This window comes from Natrix helvetica (genome assembly GCF_964273705.1).
Source record: "Natrix helvetica genome assembly, chromosome: 1".
Lineage (NCBI taxonomy): Eukaryota > Metazoa > Chordata > Lepidosauria > Squamata > Natricidae > Natrix > Natrix helvetica.
The window spans coordinates 344,639,812-344,651,467 of record NC_138548.1 but is presented as its reverse complement, the minus strand read 5'-3'; the positions used below and the strand labels follow the sequence as shown (position 1 = coordinate 344,651,467).

Below are 11,656 nucleotides of genomic sequence, written 5' to 3'. Positions count from 1 at the left end.
CCCATGCTAGTGCTACCCTGTTTCTCTGAAAATAAGACCTCCTTGGATAATAAGCCCAATTGGGCTTTTGAGCTCATGCGCTAAAATAAGCCCTCCCTGAAAATATTGCAACACAGCAGCAGCCATGAGGTGACCACGCTCGCCACCTCCTGCACCTTCGTAAATAATAAGACCTCCCCAAAAATAAAGCCGAGCGCTTATTTCGGGGATCAAAAGAAAATAAGACCCTGTCTTATTTTCTGGGAAGCACGGTAGATCAGTGATTCTCAACCTAGGATCTGCAGAAGGGGGTGGTGGTGGAGATGTCATCACAGGGAGTTCACAAGGCTTGAAGAAATATTATGATTTAAATCTTGGGGGTCTGTGGTCACAAAAGATATTGAAAGGGCTTCTGTGATAAAGGAAAGGTCAAGAGCCACTGTGCTGGATATCTAATGGAGATTCTCAGCCATCCAGGTCATGGTTGTCCCAAAGGTGCTTTTTTTTCAAGAGGCAACTGGACTTTCTTGTGTTTTCTTTGAAGATGTTTCGCTTCTCACCCAAGAAGCTTCTTCGGCTCTGACTGGATGGTGGGGGGAAAAAGCACCTTTGGGACACTGTGGTAGATACCATAATAAATATTAAAAGTTGCTGGGTACTTTATAAAATTCACACCACCACACAATTTTTCCGTCAGGCCTTCAAGCACAAAAGCTGTCCCTTCTCCCCTCACCTGTGATGGTCATACTAGGGCCATGATGGCAAACCTATGGCACACGTGTCACAGGTGGCACGCAGATCCCTCTCTGAGGACACGCCAGCCGTCACACCAGCCCAGCTCCACCGCGCATGCACACAAGCCTCCTGCCAGCCAGCTGGTCTTTGGGTCCCTGCCATGCACACATGGGGGGCGGGATGCATGTGGGGGGGCATGCATGTGCGCAGGAGATAGTTGCATTGCATTTTGGGGCCTCGAGCAGCACCCCCATGCCCTGTTTGGGCTTCCAGGTTGGTGCAGGAGACCTTCCAGGCCCAGAATGGGGCGTGTGCCCCAGGGGTGGGTTCTGTCTTCTGCTCAGGGATGCACTTCGCATGCGCACTTGATGCGCGCTATGTGCACATGCACAGTAGTAAAAAAAGTGCTTCTGTGCATGCGCAGAAGCAAAAACCAAGATGGCAGCACCTATAGCGCCACCGATAGAACCAGTTTGGGGGTGTGGCAGGCCACGTTACTACCTCCTCGGCCGAACTGGTCTGAACCGGTAGGAACCCACCTCTGGCATGCTCCTTGTGCCCCATTTTGGGCCTGGAAGGCCTTCTGCACCAACCTGGAAGCCCAAAATGGGCCGGGAGGGCGCATACGCAGGGCAGCTCACATGCGCATTGCATTATGGGTGCGGGCACGTTTTTGACACATGATGACAAAAAGGTTAGCTATCACTGTACTAGGGGCTTTAAACACAGGTAGTCCTCAACTTACAACTATTTGTTTAGTGACCATGGGAAGTTACAAAAAAATGACTTACAAGAGGTCTTCACACGTATGAGTATTGCAGCATTTTACAGTCAGGTGATCAAAGTTTGCATACTTGACATCCCTCCTATATTGGTTGCAGGATCCCAGAGTTGTAGGATCATGATTTGGGACCTTCTCAGCTGGCCTCCAACAAGGGAGAAACTGAATTTGTCATGCACTTAGCAACTGCAGTGATTGGCTTAACAAAGATGGCAAAAAAAAAGGGAAAATTGGGCCTGACCAGCTTTCTTAGCAGCTGAAAGACTGATCCCAACTGTGGTCATAAGTTGAGGACTACTTATATGCCTTCCAGTGGTGGGATTCAAATTTTTTTTACTACTGGTTCTTTGGGCTTTGCTTGGCTTGATGTGCATGGCTTGGTGGGTATGGCAGGGCAAGGATACTGTAAAATCTCCATTCCCTCTGCACCCCACTAACTTGCTTTCTAGCTCCGTTCTCCTGTGCAGGGCAACAGAAGAAGACCCAGCCGATCAGCGCTATATAATAAAATGAAATTCAATGGTGAAAAGAGTAAGGTTCCACATTTAGGCAACAAAAACGAAATGCACAGGTACAGTATAGGTGGTACCTTGCTCAACAGTAGTAACTGTGAAAGGGATCATGGAGTCCTAGTGAACAACCATTTAAATATGAGCCAGCAGTGTGCAGCAGCTGCCAAAAAAGCCAACACAGTTCTAGGCTACATAAACAGAGGGATAGAATCAAGATCACGTGAAGTGTTAATACCACTTTATAATGCCTTGGTAAGGCCACACTTGGAATACTGCATTCAGTTCTGGTCGCCACGATGTAGAAAAGATGTGGAGACTCTAGAAAGAGTGCAGAGCAGAGCAACAAAGATGATTAGGGGACTGGAGACTAAAACATATGAAGGACAGTTGTAGGAATTGGGTATGTCTAGTTTAATGTAAAGAAGGACTAGGGGAGACATGATAGCAGTGTTCCAATATCTCAGGGGTTGCCACAAAGAAGAGGGAGTCAAACTATTCTCCAAGGCATCTGAGTGTAGAACAAGAAGCAATGGGTGGAAACTAATCAAGGAGAGAAACAACTTAGAACTGAGGAGGAACTTCCTGACAGTTAGAACAATTAATCAGTGGAACAGCTTGCCTCCAGAAGTTGTGAATGCCCCAACACTGGAAGTCTTTAAGAAGACGTTGGATAGCTATTTGTCTGAAACGGTATAGGGTTTCCTGCCTAGACGGGGTTGGACTAGAAGACCTCCAAAGTCCCTTCCAACTCTGCTATTGTATTGTATTGTATTGACTCCAATCAGCTGGGACTCGGGAGGCAGGGAATAGATGGGGTGGGGCCAGTCAGAGGTGGTATTTGCCGGTTCTCCGAACTACTCAAAATTTCCGCTACCGGTTCTCCAGAACTGGTCAGATCTGGCTGAATATCACTTCTGATGCTTTCCATATTTAAATACTGTATTGGCAAGAAATATAACCATTGTAACATCAAACATCCAGGGCTTTTACAGTGTGATCTGGGGACACAGATGAGGTGTAGATGCGTGGCTTGTATCCTCCACATGAAGACCAGTAAAACATTCATTAAGTTTCTGTGCTACTTTTCTATCCTCTCTTAATGCCCCTTTAGCAACTCCATTATTCATGGTTCAATGATTGGTTTCCTACTGCAAATATATTTTAAAATCGTTATTAAAGCTTAATCAACATCTTTGATCAATTGCTTGCATATATTTTGTGTTACATTAGCATTGTATTACATGGATTTACATTTACATCACATTAGACATTTTTCATCTAAAAAACCTGGCCTCAAAATGTAGGCAATAAAAATAGAAATCAATACGTTCCAGTTTGAGCTCCCTGGCTTTTACTTAATCTAATACTTTTAATTTAGTTTTTGAATTAAACCTTTTCCAAGATCTTAAAAAACACTAACTTATAAACTAACCAAGCGAGTAGGGTTTGTACAAAAGGCTAAACCACGGAAATCTAACCAAAGTTAAAACTAACCAGAGAGAATCTTTAAAGGATCTAATTACAGTAAGCATGTTATGCAAAAGATTTGCAGTACCTGCAAAACATTTTGTAGATGACTAAAGAGAGAGATTTGATCCCGTCTCTCACATTAATTTTGGAGTTTTAATAAAAGAATTGGCAGTTGAGATTATTGTTTTTAAATGTGTTGATGGAGTCAATAATTTCTTGGGGACAATAGAGGCATCTGATTTTATGGATAAATGGAAGACGAAGAAAAGATGGGAACCGAATGATGAGAATTAGCATTTTGCTCTGATTAACATTTTGCAGGGTATGAGATGATTCTTGACAAACTTGTTATGTGTATTTTGGGGGTGGTTTGAATAATGATGACCCATATTGGGCTTCCTTATTTTGCATCCCTTCAGGATCTGGAAATCTTGAGGCTGCAGATTCCAGAATTCTTACTCATCTTCCGAAGACATTCGTAGGACATTTCCAGTTGAGGGATGTAATTCTACATGTTTCATAAGCTGATTTCTTCTTAGAGGTTGTGTTCACAACACAGGCTTTAGCTGTATTTAATTAAAAGCACAGTGACTGCATTATTTGATTTATTTGTATTAAATCCTTTATATGGCTGCTTATCTTATACAACAATGTCTCTGGGTGGCGGGCAAGAATTAAAACTAAAAATAACAGAATAACAGAGTTGAAAGGGACCTTATAGGTCATCTAGTCCAACCTCCCCGCTCAAGCAGGAGACCTTACACTATTTCTGACAAATGGCAGTCTAATCTCTTCTTGAATGTCTCAAGAGATAAAGCCCCCACACCTTCCGAAGACAAGCTGTTCCATTGGTTGATTGTTCTCACTGTCAGAAAGTTCCTCCTTATTTCTAGGTTGAATCTCTTCTTAGTCAGTTTCCATCCATTATTCTTGTCTGGCCTTCAGGTGCTTTAGAAAATAGCTTGACCTACTCCTCTCTGTGGCAGCCCCTCAAATATTGGAACACTGCTATCATGTCTCCCCTAGTCCTTCTCTTCACTAGACTAGCCATCACCCAATTCCTGCAACCGTTCTTCATATGAATGAATGAATGAATATTTATTTCTTAGCCGCACCCTCTCCCGAAGGACTCGGGGCGGCGTACAATAAAACATATAAAATACATATCTGGATATGTTTTAGTCTCGTCCCCTATTCATCCTGCTTGCTCTTCTCTGCACTTTTTCTAGAGTTTCAACATCTTTTTTATAGTGTAGTGACCAAAACTGGATGCAGTACTCTAGGTGTGGTCTTACTTAAGGCTTTATAGAGTGACATTAGTACCTCACTTGATCTTGATTGTATCCCTCTATTAATGCAATTTAGGATTGCATTGGCTATTTTGGCTGCCGCTGCACACTGCTAGATCATATTTAGCTGGTTGTCCACTAAGACTCCAAGATCCCTCTCACAGTTACTGCTATTAAGCCTGGTTTCACTCAGTTTAGATCTGTACTTTTGGTTTTTAATCGGAACCACAATCTAAGTAACAAATGTCCAGGATTATAAAAAGCGATCCCAGTTTTCCAAAAACCGCATCAGTCAACAGAGCTCACTTAGCATTATTTGCAACATATATTAGAGTAAGCTTAATTAATTATAGCATACATGAGCTTTTGGAAGGTTTCTGATCTATGATGATCAGTTGGTTAATTTATGATTCAGCGTATTGTTCAAACCCAGGAAATGGGCACATTCAGTAACCGCTATGACGTCTCCGTGAATGGAGCTACAGAAAATCACAGGGGAACACTTCAGCAATTGTTAAGCAACCATCCAACACTTCCTGTTCTCTGGAGTTTACCAGAGTGCATTATGGTACATTACAGATAGTCTACATTGAACCAGAATTTGTAAGACTCCTTGCAACGGAGTCCTGTTTTTGTGAGGCTGCTTTTGTGATCCCAAGAAAACTCAATTATAGCGGTTTCAGTACTTACATATTTTAGGAATTAAATCAGCTCAGCTGGATAAAGAACGCTAATATGACCACCATTGGCTGATCCTAGGAATTAATGGATGTCCATCTTTAAATATGCCGCACAAGAGCAACTTACTAGGATAATCACCAAAACAGATCAGTGTAGTGTTGTAAGCTACCCAAATAAATTACAATACAATACAATACAATACAATACAATACAATACAATACAATACAATACAATACAATACAATAGTAGAGTTGGAAGGGACCTTGGAGGTCTTCTAGTCCAACCCCCTGCCTAGGCAGGAAACCCTATACCATTTCAGGCAAATGGCTATCCAACATCTTCTTAAAGACTTCCAGTGTTGGGGCATTCACAACTTCTGGAGGCAAGCTGTTCCACTGATTAATTGTTCTAACTGTCAGGAAATTTCTCCTCAGTTCTAAGTTGCTTCTCTCCTTGATTAGTTTCCACCCATTGCTTCTTGTTCTACCCTCAGGTGCCTTGGAAAATAGTTTGACTCCCTCTTCTTTGTGGCAACCCCTGAGATATTGGAACACTGCTATCATGTCTCCCCTAGTCCTTCTTTCTCTTAAGCTAAACATACCCAGTTCCTGCAACCGTTCTTCATATGTTTTAGTCTCCAGTCCCCTAATCATCTTTGTTGCTCTTCTCTGCACTCTTTCTAGAGTCTCCACATCTTTTTTACATCGTGGCGACCAGAACTGAATGCAGTATTCCAAGTGTGGCCTCACCAAGGCATTATAAAGCGGCATCAACACTTCACGTGATCTTGATTCTATCCCTCTGTTGATGCAGCCTAGGAGTGCGTTGGTTTTTTTGGCAGCTGCTGCACACTGCTGGCTCATATTTAAATGATTGTCCACTAGGACTCCAAGATCCCTTTCACAGTTACTACTACTGAGCAAGGTACCACCTATACTGTACCTGTGCATTTTGTTTTTCTTGTCTAAAGGTAGAACCTTACTCTTTTCACCATTGAATTTCATTTTATTAGATAGTGCCCAATGTTCAAGTTTGTCAAGATCCTTCTGTATAGTGGAATTAGTTATGACTGTATGGGTCTGTGGTGCTCCCTAGGCTTGGTGCTTGGTGTTATGATACCCTCTAGTGTTTCACAAACATTATAACATTTTCTGGAGATGTAGCCATGTTTATTTTTTATTTAACATGTATTTCTAATTCATATTTCAAAACATTGGTCTTTTGCAGCTACCCAACAGACAAGAATCTAGTGATACCTTGAAGATTGGTCTATTTATCACCACCATGCATTTCTATGGATTTCAATATACTTTCTCAGATGCTTGGTTCGAAGTTGCCAAGGAGTTAGGGTGTAGGCACAATTATTTCCAAGAAGAGGGGAAAAGGAGGGAGAGGGTGGGTGGGGAATTGGTGAAGAAAATTGGAGGACAAGAAATAAAGCTGAGTGGCAAACAAGCCTAATAAACAAATGAATGAATTTGAAAACCTAATATTGTCCTTGTCGCACATAATGGCCATTTTTTGTTTGTTTAGTCATTTTATTAATAAAGGAGAATACTTGTAGCTCAGGGTGGAAATGAGGGGTCCTTGGTGCTCTCGAAGCTTGGTTGTTTTCTTGCAGACGTTTTATTACCAAATGAGGTAACATCATCAGTGCTGGTGCTAGTCATTTTATGCCCGCTCTTAATTTTGTCTTTCCTTTACAGTACTCTCTTATCTCCTCCTTGCTTTCCCCAAGCAACTAAATTGCATTTATTTATTAATTAAATTCATATGTTGCCTATCTCTCTGTCCAGAGACTCTGGGCAGCTTACAACATCTTTAAAGCACAGTGTAAAACAATTAGAGCATTAAAAACATTCAAAACACTCAGCATTAAAATTAAATTAAAGTTGAACAAGAGCTTAAAGGACCAATACATGAACCACCTCCAAAGTGGAAAATCCCCATCGGGGGCCACAGCTAGTTGGCAGAGCAAGGTTTTCAGGCCCTTTCGGAAGGCCATATACACATACATACATACATACATACATACATACATACATACATACATACACACACATTTGTACAGTGGTACCTTGATAGTAAACTGCTTTGAAACTCATTGCATTTGGTACTCAATGCATTTTTGATGCAAAAATTTTGTCTCAGTACTCATCATTTGTTTGATACTCAGCTGCCTTGTAACTCATTATGTTATTCCTTATGGGAAAATTTTGTTTGGTACTCATTGTTTTGGGTACTCATCGCACCTCCTGGAACAAATTAATGATAAGTAGCTAGATACCACTGTATATGAAAATTCTTTCTTGGGATTAACTCATAGAAGAATGGAATTGCTAGTTATTCAGATTTTTTTGGGGTAGCAACCCTGAGAAGGCTCATTCTAAGTACACAACATTATTTGACAGTCCTACAGTGATTTTCACTCTCATCTCCAGCTGTCATTGCATTGTTAAAGTGTGGAAGGGCATTATAATGGCAGTGAAAATGGCCTTGGGAGACAGGAGGAAGAGCCACAGGTCAGGCAATGGTCAGATAAGAGGCACCTAAGCCCACAGTGAGGCATGGCAAACATCTCAGAAGGGATCCTCCTGAGCTTCTTGGACCGTAAAGATGAGTGGATGGGGCGGGGGGGGGGGGGAGAGAAGAGATATATTTTTACACTTACAAAATTCTGTTCATTTAATGTTACAATGAAGATATAGATGGTACTCCTAGGTGGGCTTCTTGTCTGGACTACATCACAGCTACAACAGACACGCCTCAATTGACAAAATGGGCTTTTCTTCTAACACACAGGCTTAACGGTAACAACCAGGGACGTGCGGGCAGGGGAGGCAGGGGAGGCAGAGCCTCATCTCTCTTCATGAAATAATAGTATATAATATTATATTATATATATATATATATATATATATATATATATATATATATATATATATATATATATATATATATATATATATATATATATATATATATATATATATATAATATTATATACATCCATCCAGCCGCACCTGGGAGCTGCGGAGGCAGAAATGTTGTCGGCGCTCCTGGATGACGAAGCCATGAAAGCGACTGGGGGAAGGTTCTCGTCGTTCCCCAGTCGCTTTCATGGCTTCGTCATCTGGGAGCACCGACAACATTTCTGCCTCCGCAGCTCCCAGGTGCGGCTGGATGGATGTAGCCAGAGCGACGCCAAGGCGGTCCGGGCGGACGATAGAGCGAGCGAGGCAGCCTGATCCTCGGTCGCTCACCCGCCGGACTGCCTCGGCGCCACTCTGGCTACCTCCATCCGGCTGCGCCCGGGAGCTGTGGAGGCAGAAATGTTGTTGCCGCTCCCGGACGACGAAGCCACAAAAGCGACTGGGGAACGACGAGAACCTTCCTGCCTCTGCTGGATTCGCGCGCTCCTCGCGACTGCAATATGCAGTCGCAAGGAGCGCGCAAAGTCCAGCAGAGGCAGGAAGGTTCTCGTCGTTCCCCAGTCGCTTTCGAGGACTGCGGAGCGCGATCCGGCGGAGCACGCTCAGGAAGGCAGGGAATGGGATCACGTGTGCTGGAGGCTGAGGCAGCCTCAGCCTCCAGCACACGTGGTCCCATTCCCCGCCTTCCTGATGAAGTCACCAGTCTCACCAGCCATAAACCTCACCGCACGTCACTGGTAACAACATCTCTTTATTAAGTACAAGAAGTGAGAACAATCCAGTGAAGGTTGAGTCTGACAGCAGCCCTTTTATAGGGAGCTGTCAGACCCCTCAACCAATAGGATTAAACCTCTGTTCCCGCCGGAACAGAGGACCTTGGTGGAAACCCCTATAGTTGAAGCTAGTATGTAACAGGTCTGTAGTAACAGACTCACAGATGGTGCAGCAATGATCAATGCTACAAATGCTTTTAATACTGGACTCAAGGCTCTGTAATGGAGCTACAAGCATGTGTGCTTCTATTACAAAACGTTTCTGAGGCAAAACAAAGCCCTTTATACATCTGCCTTGCAACATCTTTGCCTCATTTGCAATCTGCCAAAATGCTAGCCACCTACGTGCTTTTGAGCTTTTCATAGTCCGTGTGTGTACATAATGGGTATTTCCTTCTGGAGCAAGAATGGCACACCACAAACTGGGCTGCTTATAGTTCTGAAGCCATAAATACAAGGAGCTTATGTTTTGCTGTGGTGTGTGACTTCTCGCTAGTTTGGGAGTAGAGCAGAACACGTCACACCAATTTTAGTGTGACACACAAAAATAGCAATACAAATTCAACAACAGGAAATGGCAAGACTTTTTTTTTTAGAACCGAGAGACTCGGAGGCTGCCATCATTTTGGCTCAGGCATTTGTGGAGGAGAAATAATAGCTTTCAGTCCGTTTTTTTATCAGGGAGCAGCAGATCCTGTTTAAGAAATGAGGTTAACCCTTTCTAGGCTGTATCTCTCTCCACCTGATGCCAGGATTGTTTGGACATGTGTTTGCTGGTTTCTGAGGAACATAAACTTTTGGTGCTAGCAGTTACTCTTATCACACATATGATTGCACGTGGGTATTGTGGAAGATAGAAATAGCACTTAGACTTATACTGCTTCACAGTGCTTTATAGCCCTCTCTAAGCAGTTTATAGAGTCAGCATATTGTCCCCAACCATCTGTGTCCTCCAGTGACGTGCGGTGAGGTTTATGGCTGGTGAGGCTGGTGACGTCATCAGGAAGGCGGGGAATGGGACCATGTGTGCTGGAGACTGAGGCTGCCTCATCCTCCAGCACACGTGATCCCATTCCCCGCCTTCCTGAGCGCGCTCCGCTGGCTTGCGCTCCGCGATCCCCAAAGCAGCTGCTTTTCAGTGCTTTTCTGTGCGTCTGGCGTTTAGGACATCCGGCTATCTACCTAAACGGCAGACGCACAGAAAAGCACTGAAAAGCACTTCGCCTCCAAGCCACTTCGTCTTGATAACGTCGCTGACGTCGCTGCTGGGCGCGGCCGGACAGAGGTAACCAGAGTGGCTCCGAGAGGTCCGGGCGGATGAAAGAGCGAGCGATGGAGGATCAGGCAGCCTGATCCTCGGTTGCTCGTCCGCCGGACTGCCTCAGCGCCACTCTGGCTACCTCCGTCCATCCGCACATGGCAGCTGCGGCGACGTCATCAAGCCCCTGCCACTTCTGGATGTCTATTGCAGTCGCAAGGAGCGTGTAAAGTACAGTGAAGGCAGGAAGGTTATTGGCGCTTCCGAGAACCCAACTGCCTCCACCGGTTGCCCAGCTGGCACCACCCCACGCGCACTCCTCCTCCTCCCTCCTCTTCCTCTTATATATATGAAACTCCCTCATGGATATTATTATTATATATTATTATTTCATGATGAGAGGTGAGGCTCTGCCTCCCCTGCCTCCCCTGACCGCACGTCCCTGGTCCTCATTTTACTGACTGTTGTGGTCCATCGGTGGCCTGCAGAGCTGGCAGCAGAGTTGGACAGTGAGGAAGTTGGGGAGGAACATGGGCCAGTCCTGAGGGCTGAGGAAAGCTCAGACGAGGGCTCTGCAACTGAGGCAGAGAGGGAGCTAAACAGCAGAGAGGCAGAGGAACAGCTGGAGCCTATTCCCAGTGCGTGCATGCGCAGAGCTGTCAGAAGACAAGAACAACTAAGAAAGCAGGGTCGACTCAAGAGTAAAACCACACCTTGGAAGTGATTGGCCCCTCCCATAGGAAACAAAAGAGGAATGAACGGGGAGTGGGTTTTTGCAGGAAACAATTCATTCATCGGTCTGGAAAGTTCTGTCTGCGAGAAATTCCGTGCAAAATTTTGCTATGCTCCGTGTTTGGACTCTAGTTATCTGGCAGCGCTCCTAACAGGATAAAGTGCGTGTGGATAAACATTCCTCTGAGAGACTGTTTGATAAGCCTTGCTGACTGTGAATGAAAGGAATTCACAGTCGTGTAAATAAAAGAGGTTTTGTGGGGACTAAGAATTTGCTTTTGCTTTCTAAGGAAGCCTGGGTCAGAACACCGACCTCGGAAGGATGGAAAGCTGAGTCAACCTTGAGTCGGTGAGAATCAAACTGCTGGCAGTCGGCAGAAGTAGCCCTCAATACTGCATTCTAACCACTGCACCACCAGGGCTCTAGAAGATCTTGCTAGAAGCCATACCAGAGTAAGGGGTACCGTTATATTCAGGACTGATCTTTAAAACCTTAAACATCTGGGCACCTG

General features: G+C 44.2%; 1 protein-coding gene across 1 annotated transcript in view; it reads right to left on the bottom strand.

Annotated features, from left to right (window-relative positions):
* DHX16 (DEAH-box helicase 16) overlaps window positions 1-11,656 on the bottom strand; it is a 103,283-nt gene that overhangs the window by 74,888 nt on the left and 16,739 nt on the right. The window lies entirely within an intron of this gene.